The sequence below is a fragment of the Schistocerca piceifrons genome, chromosome 7, assembly GCF_021461385.2.
Source record: "Schistocerca piceifrons isolate TAMUIC-IGC-003096 chromosome 7, iqSchPice1.1, whole genome shotgun sequence".
In the NCBI taxonomy this organism is placed as follows: domain Eukaryota; kingdom Metazoa; phylum Arthropoda; class Insecta; order Orthoptera; family Acrididae; genus Schistocerca; species Schistocerca piceifrons.
The window spans coordinates 205719314-205738771 of NC_060144.1; positions in this window are offsets into that span (position 1 = coordinate 205719314).

Consider the following 19458-nt stretch of genomic DNA (forward strand, 5'->3'; position numbering starts at 1 on the left):
GGCAAGCCTGAAGCCATGTTATCTGATAACGCATCCACTTTCGTGGAGAAACGATGGAGAAATTTCCTTGCAACCAACGACATCAGACAAATTTTGATATCCCGGTATCGACCGCAAAGTAATCCCACAGAAAGAGTATTCAAAGAGTTCAATCGTTTCATACGAACGTATATTCCAAACCAGCAGACACGGTGGATTGATTTCGTCACACCCTTTGAAGAGATTGTTAATAACTTACCTCACACATCAACTGGTTTCACACCATCAGAACTAGTCTCTAAACGACTAGAAAGAAATGAATGGGTAGACCCTATCCCAAAATTACAACAGCCTGAAGTAACATTAGACGACAAGTTAAGACAAGCTCTCATATCTTTAACCACTCATGCCAACCTAAGAAAAAAGGCGCATGACAAACACATTAGCAAAATCTTATCGTATAGTATAAATGAACGAGTGCTATTAAAGACCCACTTTAAACCATCTTCGATTCATCATAAGAATCGCAAGTGGCAGCAGCTGTATGAAGGACCATATATTATCTTAAGAAAACGGCACATTGGTTGCTATCTATTAGCTGACCCTGTATCTGGACGAATAAAAGGATTGTTTCATCACACAGACTTGAAGAAATACAGAGTCAACCATTGAAAATATCTGTTAAGTTAAGCTGCTAAAATAAATTATACACACACTAGAAGTTGTCATACTATGTGTGAAGTACCAACGTATGTAAGAGTAATGCACAGGACTAACACCCTATCGACCTACCATAACAAGATAAGTAATTTATGTGAGCACCTGAAGTAAAACACATTTATTGCAGGAGAGCAAGATTTGCCTTAGATGTAAGTTAGTTTTAAGCCACAGCCGAAAGAGCTGACAAATAAATATTATAGTAGGGACGTGCTAAGTGCCACCTGCTATCACTAGTTTTAAGTATAGCAAAGCTCTCTCCTCTTGAATGAAATAAATTAAAATGATCATTCAGACCAGAATGATTGCTCGTAGGAAGGAAAAAAAATATTAAGGTCGCTTACTCTAATGAATTAAATGTTATCTTATGCATAAGGAGCGTGTGACAACAAATTTTATGAGACCACCTATGAAACGCAGCAGGCAAAAAGCAGCAGCTTAGCATATAAGAATCAAGTAAGTCAATTACGATCCAGGTAGCAGGAATGAAGTGCGCAACTCAATTATTTTATTATAATACGGAGAAAACCGTATAGTCTCATAACAATTTTACGGCACAGTGCAGCTGAAATACTTACAAAGATCATTTATAAATAAACTAATTTAGTACTAGAAATATCTATTTCAGGTCCTCGAGATACGATGATTTTTTTTTGGAAACCAATTTTACGATACATGGAACAGAAGATAGTTAACACAGTTCACTGCTAATGCATGGTTTAAGTAATTTTAGATATGCATAGAAAATTGTTTAGAGAGCTGGATCAGACGACAAGGAAACTACTGTATCGATTTAATTATACGATTTGTCATGAAAAACTAAGGTGATAATAATTTATGTTAAGCTCATCATATCATACGTCATTAACACTGTGTCTTCAAATCTCTTCACTCCATAAAAGTCTTTTGTGTTTTCCTCTAACCAGTATCCTTACCATCCTACCTTATCCAGTAGAGAAGTGAATTTTACGAGCTGGTTGCATGATTGATACATACAGGCCATACGAATGGATAGTCGTGACACATTGGTTGTCGACGGGCTATGGTTATTCACCGCAAATTGTGAGTTCAATTAAGATTTGTTATGTGCAATTGCACGACAGGGAACATCAAGCTTCCCAATTTCCCTAATGGTAGTTTGAACACGAACTGTTCATCACGTAAACGAAGCCACATTGACTATGTCTTCAAACTAACGACGTAATAGAGAGAAAATAAAAGAGCTGAACTTGAGAAAAGAGTAACCATTGTAAAAAGAAAAGAATAACAAGATTTCGAACAAAGTGTCTAAAGTGCCTTGGAAGCACAAACTACGAACAAGAGACACGCTTTTCGTCAGGCCTTGTAGTCACAGAGACTAAATATTTCTTTGTAAATAATTTTTAGACATGATATGTATACTAAATGTTAACTGTACTTTGTAGTAATAATGCAGTCAGTAATAAATGGACACGTATGTGCTGCTGCGTGTGAACCGACTATAGACAAGTAATTAATGGACACGTATAAAAGTGGTGCGTGTAAACCTTAACATGACGACCAAATAAATGTGAACACGAATTAATAATAACGTGTGAACTGAAAAGGTGATAACTCCGAGGACACGTGTGAAATACCGCGTGTGAAGTAATGTTACAAGTACTTGTACCACGAAACCACGATGTAGAAAGCCGAAGAGTGAAAGTGAATAAGTGTTGTACTTACCACAAACGGTACTGTACGCCTTTCCACGGACACATTCTTCGAAACAGCTGCGGGACTCGCCGCATCTGGCTGCTTCCGTAATCCAGAGTCGATGAAAAATTGTGTAAAAACTGACACCACGGCTAGTAGACACCAAACGCTCTGCTTCTCGCAGAATACTGCTGCTAGCGTTGTGGAACTGTCAAGTTATTATCACGTGATTGTGACCAACGGACGTAACACTGTGTACGCTGAGCGCTCAACAATCAATTTTTCTTTGCACAACGAGCGCGGATGCCAAATGTGTTTGAAATGCATTCAGAATAAAATATGATAAAGCAATGAATTAAGCACTCATGTAACTTGTGAAATTATAAAGACACTAATCGGAAGAGTCTTAAGCTCGATTTTGACAATTGCTACCGAATTTACTGACCAGGCCGAATAATGACGAAAACTTGTCGAACCAAATAAAACCAGAAAAATAGATAAATATGAGAACTGAGCATTCCTAAGAGAATGAAACCTTTTGTACATAAACAATTGTTATCTACCTAATCCAATTTTCTTTTAGACTAAGTTATTAGTAAGTAAGCACATTCTAATACAAATTTTTTTCTGTATTTTTCATGTACGAAAACATAAATGGGAGCACGGACAAGTGTCAAGTGAAATAAAGACAGCCACCATACGGCTCAACATGCTGCAGAACCAATCTTCCAGTTCCTGACCCACGACGTATTTCCAACGCATCACACCCCCCGACAACTACTCCAACTTCCACACTGAAAGTGATGCCCTACTTTTCCTCCACTGTGAAAGTGTAATCAATTTCCCCTACTCAAGTACAGTGCTATCATTTATACCCGAAGTTTTACCAATCCCAGTGCAACTCATACCTACCCAAGTGTAGTGAAACATTTTTTTTGCAGGTCATGAAAGCCACAAATAAGTAAAGTGCTACGTATTTACTGCAAGAAATCTTCGACGAAACTACGACAAAAATATTCCTGTAATATGTTATTGTAAAACAAGAATGTCAATTTTTTGTAACATATTTTTTCCACGAGTGCACACAGCACCCAGACTTCCTGCGAAGTCAAGTAATTTATTTCTTTGTTATTTTTTAACATTTATTATGCCATGTATAATGTATCTATGTATGTGTATCTTTATCTTAATTTCATTATCTTTTACCGAGAAATGAACATTAGTTATCCTTGTACAATACATTAGAAAGAGCACAGTTCAATTGTCATGTAGTTACCCTATGGACAAATTACTATCAATTTCAGTCGTACGAATATACTTACCTGATGCTCTGTATGTTAATCATTTTGCCTGATGTAGTGCGTAAAATCTATTGTAAAGAATTTTTGCAAGTAATACTAACTTGTTTCACGAAAGCAATAATATCACGACTACGCGTGAGTCGCGATGTTCCTGACGGAGTCATCGCTCCTCACGCGGGAAGCAATGTGACATTATTGGATTTAAGACATTTTGCATATGAGAAAAGGACAGCCATCGAGCTGTAGTTTGTAATGATACTAAGCATGACAACGCAAGAGTAAAGAAACGATATCTGTTTATAACGTGCGCCTATACCAAGACGCGCGGTCAGCGTTTAAAAGGTACTTTTAAACACTATGACTCGCTGGGCGCAGATATTTAAAATCATTGCCGCAGCGCTTGATAGCAAGAAGCTGCGAAACAGAAGAAAGAACAATTTTTCATTTGTTAGGAAAATTCTAGAGTCTTTATAATTAGTTGTACTTCTGGTCGCCGATATGTTAACATGTACTTCATTACCTTTGATGTTTGGTCGCCGACTTGTTAAGGTGTGTTGTGTAGCACCGCTACAAGATATATTTCATTTAGTGTGAAAAACCACGTTATCATCAAGAAAGAAAACGCTTTTGTAAACCCTGTGACGATAAAAAAAATACTTACGCGCACGCCAGGACATTTAATTTTTACAAAATATCACACATACAAAAGCAGCGATTGTTGGACTGCTCCATGTATGAGAAAAACATAAAAATGTAAGTTTTGTATACATTGTAATTTTGTTAATGTTTATAGTTTAACGCCTTTGTTCTTTGAGAATATATTGATGCTTCACTGTACAGAAAATCTATGCTTGTTCTTTTCTTTAAATTAACCACAAATAATGTTTATGTTTAAATGCACTTTGTTACAGGTTCGCTCTTTATCGCGGTGTCTCGATTGTATTTGGGAGACCATTAATGTGTTCAATTTCCGATCTGACAACTTTTTTTACAAAATTTCACTGTTTTGCATTTTTTTTATTATTCAAATAGGTCCCTTAGGTAATTTCATTGAAGAGTCTGATTGCGTGAAAGCAATCCGGGTTAAGAGGTCATTTGAGAAACTATTTTCACGCAGTCAATCTGTACGTCTCCTGAACACAATCGAGAACCGACGCATCGTCGATCATTCATTAATTTTTCTCTCTTTCCAAGTCGTACCAAGAAACGGCCAAGGAGAACTGTCGTGAGTACGCAATCTAGTGTTAAAGGTTGCATTCTTTATCTTGTCGGCAAACATTGCCATAAATTATCATCATCAATGTTACATTTGGTTAAATACGAAAATCCAAAAAAAAACCTTTTAACGCTAGACCAGACACCATGGAGCAGATGATGTCGTCTGGCGTCCCGCACATCCAACGACACACTGTGAGGTGAAGGTAAGTGACGCATTGCCATTGAGCAGGGAGAACTTTAGATAAGATCTCACAACTGTGTCTTTTCGTTCACTTCAGTGTTTAGTTTGGAGTAGTATACTAAACCCTTCGTTGTGTTGTGTTCAGCCAGGCAAGATCATAATGGAGAACAGCGGTGAGGAACAGTTGTCCAACTACGTTAATTGGCTGGTTCAAATGGCTCTGAGCACTATGGGACTTAACGTCTGAGGCGATCAGTCCCCCCCCCCCCCCCCCCCAACTTGGAACTACTTAAACCTAACTAACCTAAGGACACCACACACATCCATGCCCGAGGCAGGATTCGAACCTGCGACCGTAGCGGTCGCTCGGTTCCAGACTGTAGCGCCTAGAACCGATCGGCCACTCCGGCCGGCCTACGTTAATTAACGTTGTTTAAGTATAGTATATCGTGGACTCTATTTCTGTTCTTACTTGCAGCAAAGTATCGTCGTCTACAATTATCTGATACTTGTATCACGACGCGTGTTTTTTTTTTAATTATTTGAAAACCACTTCCACCTTTAACCATTTTGTAGGAAACATGCAGTTACTTAGTAGAGAAACTCTTTCAGGAAATCAAAAATACCTATGCTTCTGATGTCTAATCAATCCCAGGATTCATGCTCCCAACCTGGTAGGGCCAGAACAGAAACACTTCTACAAACACTATTAGTGATCCTTGCATGGGGGACTAATGACCTCAGAAGTTGAGTTTCATAGTGCTCAGAGCCATTTGATCCTTGCATGCCAAATGGTAGGGATGAGATGTAAGAATCGCCAGTACGTAAGAACGCAATGCTGAAATACGGACGGCCCAACGGGCATCGCGACCAGTTTTACAAGGTCAAGCTAGGTCCCAGCTTAAAGTTTGATTATCCATTTCATGGGTGAACTCTCGATGCTCAAGATAGAAGTTGAATTTTTAAAGTGCAAAGAGGTGCTCCAACACCTCTACTTTGTAGCCTGATTATTGCAGGTTGGCAGGGACAAAACCTTGGAGGCATACGTGACAGCACGTCTGTCACCGTCTTGTTGCTGCAGAAAAACTGGCGCGACACATGAGTGAGAGACAGCTGTCTGGACTATGAATGTTCAATCGAAAAACGGGGTAGCTAGAAGAGGCGCATTAGTTAATGTGGATTTCAGTGTATTAAAGTCTGCTTTCTGGCTTTCAGTCCATTGAAATGCTTCCCATTTCTTATGTAGCTGATAAAAAGTTGCTGCTAGCTGAGCGGATCTAGGTATGAACTTTCTAAAAAAATTCATCATCTCTACAAGAGGGGCAAGGAATTCCCCATCTTATCGTCTGGTGGTTGAAATTCTGGATCGCCTTAGTTCCTTAGTTCGCTCCTGTTCTGTTCCAGTCCCGTTGGCAGACAAATATTGGCCTGAATTCCTCATTGGTCAGACGAACTTTAGACGGCTTTACAGTATGACAAGCGCTAAACAAACAGCCCAATACTTAGCGCACATGTTACAATGTTCAGAAAAAAATGCTGCTTTATACGATTACATCGTACAAATAGTTATAAACAAAATTAAACTTCAAATCTCCCTAACAGAATCCAAGAGGAAAACCACTTTGATAGGTGAACCAAAGAGAACGCAGCTGGGCTCACGTCAGTACCAGTTGAACTCACATAAGTTCCAGTCAGCACAAAAGCTGTAACAGAGTTAGACTCCACAGCCAAAGGAATTTGGCTGTCAGTTTTGTTAATATCTATGTCGGTTAAGTGCTGCACTGCAATGAACCAAGTGAAGGAATTGTGGAGAGTGGGCAAGCGGACTGATTGCAAGATTACCTTTTTATTTAAGTTCTGTTATCCCCAAATGGTCTACACCCAGCATGATTATTCTTGCTAAGCCGGCTGTGGTGGCCGAGCGGTTCTAAGTGCTTCAGTCTGGAACCGCGCGACCGCTACAGTCGCAGGTACGAATCCTGCCTCGGGCATGGATGTGTGTGATGTCCTAAGGTTAGTTAGGTTTAAGTTGTTCTAAGTTCTAGGGGACTGATGACCTCAGATGTTAAGTCCCATAGAGCTCAGAGCCATTATCCTTGGTAATCAGGAACCTAAGCGAAGCATAAGGCGCGGTGGGTGGCCTAATCACGCCGTCCCCTAATATCTGGTCGATGAACAGACGTAGGATCTTCACTTTTGGTGACGACAGCCTATAAGTGATTTGGCACACTGTTCTCAACTGTATCCGATAGCTGACTATGTCCATTACCCGTAGCTTATCACTGAAAAGAACCGAATATTCCTTCAACACCTGGAACAACAGCTGCACCTCAGAAGGTTAAAAATGACCAAGTTGAAATTCGGTTGCCTCACTGAGCGCGTTTCACACATCTTGAACACCACTGTCCTTACACAAGTTAATCAACTTCTTAGGCCGGAATTTAAAATACAATAGACTGCTGGCATAATCTAAAACAATTCAGTACTTGAATAAAAGCGCAGTGCTGCAACATTCCTGTATTTAATCCCTTAGCCGAAAATACCTTAACAGCCATCATTAACCATCAATTTAATTGTTATATCGAACCAACCCAACTAATAGCAGTAGCTGACCATTCACAATGTGACAACCTGAGTAACAGGTTGCAATGAAGAAAAGTTACATATGCCACAATTTCTCAAATACCAAGTATGAACGAGAATAGAGACACTGTTCCCAGAAACCAGTAAGGCACAAATAGGTTCTCTGTTGCGCATCATATACACACAAAGGGGAGTCTACATTTTGTGACTTTCATCTGACTACAACTTCACTATAGCGCTCTAAATCGACGACGCTCTGTTATCTCCTGGCGTCCACTATCTGCCAGTTTCTTTCGCCCTGGTAACAGCAACCGCATCCAAAATGTCCAGACCCATAGCAGCTGTAACTAGCCCCTCTGTGAGAGGCAGCACTCGCATGAAGTTCTCGTGCCCCGTGCTTCATGAGCCCAACGGTACCTGAAACATTGCTGTGATCACGCCTTTCATCAGCAAAGCCAATGCTTTCTACGCTAGCGACTGCCTTGTTCAAATCAGCAAATGTGTCAAGTTTCTCAGCAATTAGTATTCGCAGTCATTTACTCACATCCATTCTAAGATGTTATTTACAATCTGGTCCTCCATAAACAGAAGATTGAGAGCCACAATGGCTGTTCACATTTCTTGCATACGCTGAAGACTCATTGGGCCCCTACACATGATACACAACAGAAATTTCGACTAATTAATTAATTCCTATCCATACTTTATTGTCTCTGCTGTACAGTCCATTCTCGTAACTCCCCTACTGCACCACGAGCACGGAGAATGGGACTAACCATACTGCTCAAACAACCACAAGACAAGGGATATATAATCTTAATAAAATACTGACTGCTCGGTCGTAAGAGTATTCGCTTTGTTTTATACGGTAACAGAAAACCACATGAAGGTGACTACATCTTCAACACTGAGATAGTATCAACAACACGAAATATCGGCATAAATGGGTTGGGTAACGCAGTGAAATGGTGCCCCATACCTTCATTAACACTGAGACCAATACCACTACTAACCTCCCCTCTAGTCTCATGAAAGGGAGTGGAGCGGTTAGAGGCGCCATGTCACGGATTGTGCGGCCCCTCCCGCCGGAGGTTCGAGTCCTCCCTCGGGCATGGGTGTGTGTGTTGTTCTGAGCATAAAATAGTTTAAGTACAGTGTAAGTCTAGGGATCGATGACCTCAGCAGTTTGGTCCCTTAGAAATCGGCTCACATATGAACATTTGAGAGAGAGAGACTTCCTCCTTACCGCCAAACAGGTAACACCCCAATCTAACGCATTCAGTGGCATTTGTAATCCTGTTACTCCATCCTCCAATTCATAAATCGTTGAAGCCTGTTCCTCAGTAGTTTTAACTACCTTCAAATCCCGAATACGATTAAACCAACGATAATTAGCATATGGTACAAAAAAAATGGTTCAAATGGCTCTGAGCACTATGGGACTTAACTGAGCATAGGGACAGATGCGTCTCCAACATAACACAGAAATACACTTTAAAAAACACGGTAACCTGTTTACAAAGAGAATGCATTTTAAGCTCTCCCAAAATTACACATTGCATTGTCTGTACCCAGAAATAGCTCGGAATAGTCATTCATGGCACTGATAAATAACTTAAGGAACAGACATTATAAGAGCAAGTTAAAACAAGAGTGCATTTATGTTACAGCTTAAGCTATTAACTGTTGAATAACCAAGCAGCAACAACAAGTGTTTGAATATTCAAATAGTACAAACAAAACCACAACAAATTAAAACAGTCCATGTAATGGATGGCTGTCCATTAAATAATTTAAACTCTATAATAAATAAATAAATAGAAGTTGTGAGACTTTAGAGTTCGCCACGCCATCTTCTCACGTTTTTATTTTTATTTGCATAGTGATTTGCACGCCCGTTGCCTCTCGCCCTCATTTTTTCTTTTGATTCAGGTGATATGTGCTTTGCTTGATCAAACTGTTTTTCCACTTAACTACATGAGTGGTCACGGACAGCAATGCACTTTTATTTCAACGACGTCCTTATACTGAGGAAACCTGTCATTACTTGAGTTTGCTAGACCTTCAGTATCTTGTTGTTTTCTTCTCATGGGAACATCAGACTTCAGGGACAAATTAGCTATTCCTATGACAAGGAACGTTTACGGGAGCTCTGAAACAGGGTTCACTGCACCGTTGTTAGTAAACACTGCTGGAGCCTGGCAGCCTAATTGGAGGCTCGTGCAGTGCAAAAGCGTTCCCCTTGCCTGATGGACTGAGCTTGCTCTTTAGTCAGTATGGACACATGGTTTAGGAATATGGAGGGGCCGAATCCTCTTAACCCTAGCAATACCAAGGCAATTTCCATAAAGTGTATTACCAAGGAGGGGTACTTTATGCCCACCTAAAAAAATAGAAATATTAACAAAATTTATTAATTGTTGAATTATATTAACAATGTAATTTTACAGAGGTACTTGTATGTAAGAAGGGCCCATAACCCGAAAATACGCTTTAGCACACACTTAGCAATATCAAAATATTTTCAATATCATTTATAACCGTGATTATGATAACCACAAAAAATTTTAAAAATCCAAATTTCGTTCACTGTTGAAGGCTTTCACTGTCAAACTACTTTTTAAAGAGGTATTTTCCCCGATGTTATTCAATGTATATACTGAGCAAGCAGTGAAGGAAACAAAAGAAAAATTCGGAGTAGGTATTGAAATCTATGGAGAAGAAATAAAAACATTCAGGTTCGCTGATGACATTGTAATTCTGTCAGAGACAGAAAAGGACTTGTGAGAGCAGTTGAACGGAATGGACAGCGTCTTGAAAGGAGTATATAAGATGAACATGAACAAAAGCAAAACGAGGATAATGGAATGTAGTCGAATTAAGTCGGGTGATGCTGAGGGAATTAGATTAGGAAATGAGACACTTAAAGTAGTAAAGGAGTTTTTATATTTAGGGAGCAAAATAACTGATGATGGTCGAAGTAGAGAGGATATAAAATGTAGACTGGCAATGGCAAGGAAAGCGTTTCTGTAGAAGAGAAATTTGTTAACACCGAGTATAGATTTAAGTGTCAGGAAGTGGTTTCTGAAAGTATTTGTATGGAGTGTAGCCATGTATGGAAGTGAAACATGAACGATAACTTGTTCGGACAAGAAGAGAATAGAAGCATTTGAAATGTGGTGCTACAGAATAATGCTGAAGAGATGAGTAGATCATATAACTAATGAGAAGGTATTGAATAGGATTGGGGAGAAGAGAAGTTTGTGGCACAACTTGACAAGAAGAAGGGATCGGTTGGTAGGACATGTTCTGAGGCATCAAGGGATCACCAATTTAGTATTGGAGGACAGCCTGGAGGGTAAAAATAGTAGAGGGAGACCAAGAGATGAATACATTAAACAGATACAGAAGGATGTAGGTTGCAGTAGGTGCTGGGAGATGAAGAAGCTTGCACAGGATAGAGTAACTTGGAGAGCTGCATCAAACCAGTCTCAGGCCTGAAGACCACAACAACAACATTTGTTTAGTAGTAAGGCCTTGAACCTGGAGGTACTGAATTAAGCATTGACTGGGGAAAGTGACATCTACTATCGGTACTTTTGTTTTGGAGTGGAATTTAAATGAAAAATTTAAAAGTACATGGAATCTGGTAGAAGAACTCATTCAAAACAATGAATATTTTTTCTAAGTTTTAGGATATGAAGTAACTGACTAGATTGCACTATTTTTAAAAGGTGGGCACAAAGTACCCCCACTCTCTCCCCTCCCCCCCTCCATTCCGCCGCCCCACCTATTGGTGTTGCGACAGTTAAGTTCCTAAACTGCTACAGAGGGTCTGGGAGACCACTCGTTGTCCCTGGAACTACCATTTCGTCCTCTTGCTGAACAGCCCTTCAGATTCTGATGTGTTGCCACAGCTGGGCCTTAGAAAATTTCCTCTTCAGTTATTTCCATGCGAAGGAATCCCAGAATACCAGCCTTTGCTATGAGGACAAGGTTTTCGGCCTATTCCAGGTTCGAAACCACGTTACTGATTGGCGCTGTACGGTTTAAATTGTTGATGAGAGAAAGTGGGTTCGATTCCACTCCTCTCATTCAAGAGACAGTCAGGTCTCCTTCGTGACTGGCCGAATAATGCGGGCCGTGCAGAGACAATGAGGTTTGAAGGGAATTGAAGGTTTTGTCTGGGAGATGGTTGGACACTTCACGCTAGGGGCTCTTCTCAGGACAGCTGCGACTTTGATAGGCAGACTTGGTCTTCGGCCTTTTTCTGAGTCATCGGCATTTGGTTCAGTAGTTCTCGGGTCTTAGATAAACTTTTCACAATTGCATCTGGGAAGATGACTGCGTCCAATGGCCGCAGCCACATCAGCCTGCCCTACGTCAGCCAGCACTTGACTTGTAACTGCATGACATATGGCGACATCACGTAGATTCATTACAGTCATGGTAAGCCCACACTGCAATGCTATCGATCGATGATAGGAATTTCAGCTGTTTGGCGAGAGAGGGTTTCAATCCTATGCTTTGGCTTCCATTAGTCTCTCACTGTAACATGTGCTTCACACAACTGTTTACATCCTCCTTTTCATTTCCTTTCATGTTCAATTTGCGGAAAACTTTAATTAAAGACGACTAATGCAACGCCTTTGGAATGACAATTAGCTACTTTGAGGCGATACAGGTATGATCAATTCCTTATTATTTTCATAGTGATGTTGTGAACTCAGTTGACTTTGTTGATTTTAATTAAATGTTTTGAAAATACCATGGTTCAATGAAATTGCTACCTCTGACAGTAATTTAACTTTAATTAAGCCGACATTATCCAGCAATATGCTAGTAACGAGCCTAATCTGTTTTTCTAAATAATTTGTTCGTTGATTCATTTATGAAGTAAATATGCAAAAAATATAATTGGCCTGTTTGTTTCGTGGATCAGTAAAGTATGTTATTACCAGATAAAACTCTATGATTCAAACGTTTACATCACGGTTGTTAACAAACTGCCAACGCCCTCCAATCCTCTGATCTGCGACGGTAGTACTGGAAACTGAATTTAACTGCCAGTCCACCAAGGTTTGTGGCAGGTTGCTGGTTGTATATCCGAATACGTATGACAATGTTTCAAATGGCTCTAAGCACTATGGAACTTAACATCTGAGGTCATCAGTCATCAGTCCCAACTTAGAATTACTTAAACCTAACTAACCTAAGGACATCACACACATCCATGTCCGAGGCAGGATTCGCACCAGCGACCGTAGCGGTCGCGCGGTTCCGGACGGGAGCGCCTAGAACCGCTTGGCCACTCTGGCCGGCTACGTGTGACATCTGTGATGGTTAAAACACTAATATCTGTAACTTAGAACAGTTAAACAGGGAATCCTCTAATTTCCAAGGAAAGTGAAAATGAGGGGAGAGTAACCAAATAAAATCAAGCAAACCACAGCGCTAAACAAGACAAGTTACAAAATTACATCACAAAACTTACAGCATCATGCACGTATTATGCAAGGTCAGAGCAGCAGTATGAAATAATTCTGACTATCCACTTCGGGCCACAAACTGATAAAATGGGCAATTTAAACCATGGGACAAAATATTTAACTCATCCTCATCCAAGGTAGGAGACGAGATACTGGCAGAAGTAAAGCTGTGAGTACCGGGCGTGAGTCGTGCTTCGGTAGCTCAGTTGGTAGAGCACTTGCCCGCGAAAGGCAAAGGTCCCGAGTTCGAGTCTCGGTCAGGCACACAGTTTTAATCTGCCAGGAAGTTTCATCCTCATAATGGTCAGCGGGTGGGAACCGTTCAACATGGAAAATAGTCAATAGCTTTAAAGTTGTCAACAGGCATTACTGACCAGGTTACTAAACTTAATTGAAACAAAATTGGGGAATGGCGCTGAACAGATGGTAGTGTATTTTAAATACGGCTGGGCACACGGTACTCGCGTTCGAACAGGCTCTTGATTTACGATACCCAGCTGTGGTCGATACAATATCGAGTTTGTTGGAACAATCGAGCGACAATTGACTCGCGTGAGGCGATTGCAAGGGAAAGGGATACGCAAGAAACAACGAACTAGTTACGAAAATAAACATTGGCTCTGTCTAAAATTTTCAACTTTGTGAAACACTGGAGGAAATAGGGTGAGTTACTATCACTGCACAAACTCCTGTCGTGTTTAAACAACTTAAGAGCACTCATACAGCACCTGTATGTGCGGATATATAAACAAGCATGCCTGTTTTTACGTAAAGGAAACAGACCAAGACGAAAATGTTGTGCTCAAAAAACTATTACTTGACTAAACAGAATACAATATTTAATTTATACAATTTATGAGAGATGGTAATTGTTTTCCAAATGGGCTGCAAATAAGCAATTCATTCCTTGTTCACATTTTGGAATAACAGGTAAACCATTACCATATTTTTAAGAGTCTGGGAAGAAGACGGCAACATTCAGATGAAACACTCAAGAATTAAGTGTCTAACAAACGGAATATACCGTAATAATGCTTGGCAGAGTACCATCAGACGTCAGTAGATTTCAGTATGACCGAAAGCTCTAAAATTCGACAGAGTCGTGATTGACATCTTTTATTTATATACTGTTTGACGTTGTTACGCATTATCTGCACCATAGAAGATATTTTATTCCGTGTTACGCGCTTGTTTTTATCGTTAGACTCAATAGTGCATTAAAATCGCTGAGACAGATCGTTGTGGTAATATGGGGTCAGGCAGTTAAACGGCACGGTTTTGAAAAATCACCAACAATATATTTACTAATAGAGTATAATTATTTCAACATGAATCTTAAGTACATGCGTGGAAATTAATGTTTTACCTGATAAACAATCATTTTTTGTGTATGGTGTCAGTAAGGTGGCGTCTTTGGTTTTGCACACATTGTCAGAGTCTAAGATGAAATGCGCCCATGACTTTTTGTAGCATCTGCAGCGGAATGTTCTTAATTTCCTGCCTGAGTCACTCCTTCAGATCTTCTTTTGATCTTGGTGGATTTTCCTTGAAGACTTTGCACTTAGGATAGCCCCAAAGAAAGAAGTCTGGGGAGGTCAAATCTTGCGAACGGGCAGGCGTAGGGATATCATCATTCTTGCTGATTAGCCGTCATGGAAATGCGAGTTTAAGCTAATCCATCGAGGCATTAGCGGTATGGCTTGTTGCATCTTGCTGAAAGAGTGTTTCTTCATATGGATCATACTGAACGATTTCAGGTACACCAAAAGTTGCCAAGATGTCAGCATAACGTTCAGAGCTCACCGTTGCTGTGTTACCATGTTCATCTTCTTTTAAAAAAAAAATAATAATAAAAAAAAATAAATAAACGGTCACGATTCCATGAGAAGATATTGCACACCAAACAGTAACTTCTTCTGAATGGAGAGGTATTTCATGAAGATCACTTGGGTTATTTGCGGACCAATACCGAAAGTTCTGCTTGTTAACGTAGCCACAAAGGTGAAAGTGGGCTTCTTCACTCATCCATAAGATATGCACTCTTTCTCCATTTCTTCCAATAACGCTAAGCATCGCTTGCCAAAAGCGTATGCGATGATTGTAATCGTTAGGTCTTAGGACTTGCATTAACTGTGTTTTGTATGGATGATAGTGTAGGTCATTCTTCAAAATCCGTCTCACTGATCGATTGCTGAGACCAAATTCAGCGCTGTCCCGCCTTGCAGATTTTCGCGAACTTCGTGCTAATGCATCGCGCACACGATCAATGTTCTCTGGGGTCCGGATTGTTTTTTCACTACCACCCATTTTCTTCGTCGCGCTTGCAGTGGCTTCAAAGTTTTTCACCCTCAGAAGGGTAGCTTTCCTCGATGGCACCGGAGCCCGTGGCAGTAGATTAAACTCACGAACGATAGCGAGGTGGGCACCAACCAGACTGTTCATGTTTTTATAATATGCTTTTACAGCAAATGCACGTTGCGCTCGTGACCAACGCTCCATGGCTACTAAAATTTCCATTTGTGTAGCCGCTCCAGGCCGTTTCTCCCACTCCCATAAGCCCTCACCGTGCGATCGAAAGATCGAACAGAACTGGAGATTTCCCGAACTGTGACGTGCACTGTTCGAACAATTCGAGTCGCGTTCAAGCTGAGCAATGCTTTAAAGTAAGCTTCGCGACGCAAGTTCACCGGGACAGGCAAAATTCTGAAATGTGCTCACCGAGTATAGTTCTTTCGTTGAACACGGGCTGTCCCACGTGGGCACTGGCACACCAATTGACCTCTGGCCGCCTCCAGCGACCCTGCAATTCCTTCGCCTGATGTATAGCTGCTCCTTTGCTCACCTGCGCGTAAGCCTACGCAGCTGCTGGCGCCTACCTCACGGACTCAGTCAGCTACGTCGTCCTCCGAAGGCGCCCGCTTAGTTGGTCCGCCATGAGTGGAGAGTTGACAGTCGCTATCTTGCCTCTTGACTGCCGGTTCAAGACGCCAGTTCTCGTGCCCGGTACGTCTGGAAAAGGCACAGAACTCGACGCGCACGTCTCTCTGGCGCAACACTGGAAGCCGTTGCTTACAAGGGGAGGATCTGACATGCGGGTCACCTATGTTGATCAAGTTTTGAAAGGACGTTCTATACAGAAAATAGAAAAGTGTTTTGGATTTGTGTCAAACACACTCTAGCTTTAAAAAAAAATCGAAGTCACAGTTGACGAAGGAAAATCGTTTATTCAGTGCTGTTCATCGAAAGACCGCCTACAAACATAGGGTTTTTTATTAACCGGACGGAATTACATTATCCGGGAGACATAACCATCTCAGCTATATATTCGATAAACATAGAAGCTGAAGTAATGAATTAAAATTTCATGCATCTCAGCCAGGACTTGAACCCAAGTGGCCCGCTTTTAGGCAGATGTGACAGCCACTACCCCACGGTAGCACTGTTGCTAGGACACCTGCACGGACAACTCTGGTCCAATGGCCACTGTAACACAAACTTCAGTTCACACCTTCAGCCCACTTTCCCCTTTTTATATTGTCAGTACTACCGGTTCTCTCCAACGTTGCAATAGCACCCTAGCTTTATACACAATGAGGATATCCTGCCTGCGCCTCAGGATTAGGTGATCCGTTTATTAGCATAAGATGAGATGCAAACTTAGTAATGTTTGAGTTATTAACGTTTTCATATTTTCGTACTGGAGCTTGGGTATCCACCATTCAACGTGACAAGCTGACCGAGGTCGAATGCCTAGCAAATTCGGCTGTCCTCTGTAATTAAAAAAATCAGAATTAAATATTCAACAATCAGCTTGAAATCGTATCATGTGGCATCCATACTGACGAGGTCACGAAGAAAATGGAAAACAAGGAAAAAGGTAAAAAGCGATTAAGGCGTTGGGATACCAAACCAATGGTCCATGTTCGGTTTTGGTCTTGGTATTTCTTTCATTCGATATTTTTTCTGTGTATCTGAAAATATTCGCCTTTTTTTTAAAGCAAATCCTCAGGTGACGTGATTAATAATCAAATACGTATGCATTAAAGGTTATTGACATTTGCATTGTGATACATGACGAGCTAGATAGGACTTTCGTAGATAATGTTGCTCAACTGGTGAAAATGATATCACAGAAAAGTACCTCTCATTGTCAACCGTATGCCGTTTACTTCTTATGACAGGTACGAAATTTCCTCGCACAATTTCAAAATCATGTGACATCACTGCAGAGCAGATAATTACAAGATAGGGCGGATGCTGTCAAGATTCATACGATAGTCCATAACCAGTTGTCCACGCCTCTCTTTCAGGATATGCATCTATACGCTGAATACACCCCCAAATTGGTATCTGATAGATCTGTTTTTGGCAATGCGAATCAGACGTGCTTTCCATAAACAATTACCGTATAACATGCCAGTGCGGCGAGATTTCATTTAGTGTATTGCGCATGGTGCGAGAAATATTCATGTTTTGCCTTTTCCTGTGATAAGTTTCGCCCCAGTGAGTGCGAGACCACTCACAAATACACCACGAGCTAGGATTACGCAAGAACAGAGTTTAGGTGTATTTTTTTACTATGTATCACGACGAAAATAGCTGTCAATACATTGTAATATGTACTTACTTGATTGTTAATGAAACCTACCGTAGTTTTACTTATTAAAGGCAAAGAAAAGTGTTCTGACTATCAGAATTTTGTTATATGCAGCCAAAAAGATATCAAATTAAAAAAGAAATACCACGACCACAAACTGAAGACGGATCAGTCGTTTGGTAGTTTAAAGCTTTGACCATGCGACCGTCGTCCTCGCTTTGCTACACCCCTTGAGTGAGGGGTACCCAAGAAAGAGCATGAAAACAAAAAACAACGCTAATTTCTCGAACACTATTAACTCTGCAGCCTCATCTTTTATTTATAAAAAATGTTTATTTTAAGGTGCTCTTTCGATGTGTAGCATTGAACATACGATTATCTGTCATCAACGTTGACGTTGATATTTTCAAAAAGTAGGGAGAGTCTAGCAGAAAGCTGGAACTTCCTCGCAAAACTTGATCACAGTCAGTGATCACACGTCGGACTTTCCCCTTGTTAGTAACACTCAAAGAGTCCAGCGAAGCGCAGTATCGATAGGACACGATACAGCTTAATTGGTATGAAAGCACGGATGTAATTCAAAACCCGAATACTGAGTCGACAGTAGACTAGTACGCCTCCGGAATGTAAACTCACTCTCTCTTCTGATTCCTCTGACTCTGTGTTGCGAACTCACTGTCTCAACGCCGCCTCCTCATAGTTCATGCGCTTAAACTCCCATTACCCGACTGAACTTCTTTGGCTGCATCTGTTTCACAGTCATTCCCCTCCCTCACTGTTGATCGAGAGTGGTGAATTTTTAATCGTATCAGCATTGTCACCGACGAACCAAACTTGCAATCACACCCAATGGCTGATCGATGTGGCGTACCTTCGTCTTGCAGTCTGAACGCAGGGTCAAATTTTCGATCTTGCGGTGGCTGGCTTGTAGCCAGAGATATCCGATCTCCTTCTCGCCGGCCGGAGTGGCCAAGCGGTTCCAGGCGCTACAGTCTGAAACCGCGCGACTGCTACGGTCGCAGGTTCGAATCCTGCCTCGGGCATAGATGTGTGTGATGTCCTTAGATTAGTTAGGTTTACGTAGTTCTAAGTTCTAGGGGACCGATGACCTCAGAAGTTAAGTCCTATAGTACTCAGAGCGATTTGAACCATTTGAACCATCTCCTCCTCACTTGTTTCGTGTTACAGTATTTCACACTCTGAGCTGTACCTTCCTAGAGCATAAGCTAGCTCCATTAATCAGTTGTCAAGAAAGCAGCGAGCTAACAAACAACTTGGTAGTTTCTCGTAGGAAACCCTGTTTTAATTACCTAAGTCAGGTCCTTGAGACTTGGCGACATCCTACTTATTGTCTGCAAAACAGGGCACTCCCTCCCAAGTCAGGTAAGCACTTTGTTTAAGCCGTCCCCGTTGGGCTTTTGGGAAAATCTCACGTAGCGGTTACGGCTAAAGCGGGTAGCTTTCTTTGAACGCCAGAAAAATAGATGATTTTATTTATTTGTTTCTCAAGTAAAATAAAAAGTATCGCTAAATCTGAAGATATCGTTGTATTGATCACACTTCTTTCTTTAACCGATCGCTTTTCTGCCCACATATGGTGCTTTCTGTAACCGCTACTTCAGGTGAAGGAGCCCTTACATCTCGAACAGTTGTCATCGGCAGGAATTCACTAAGTCCTCCTACTGCAGCCGTAACCAAGTAATTTAGTATAAAAAACTT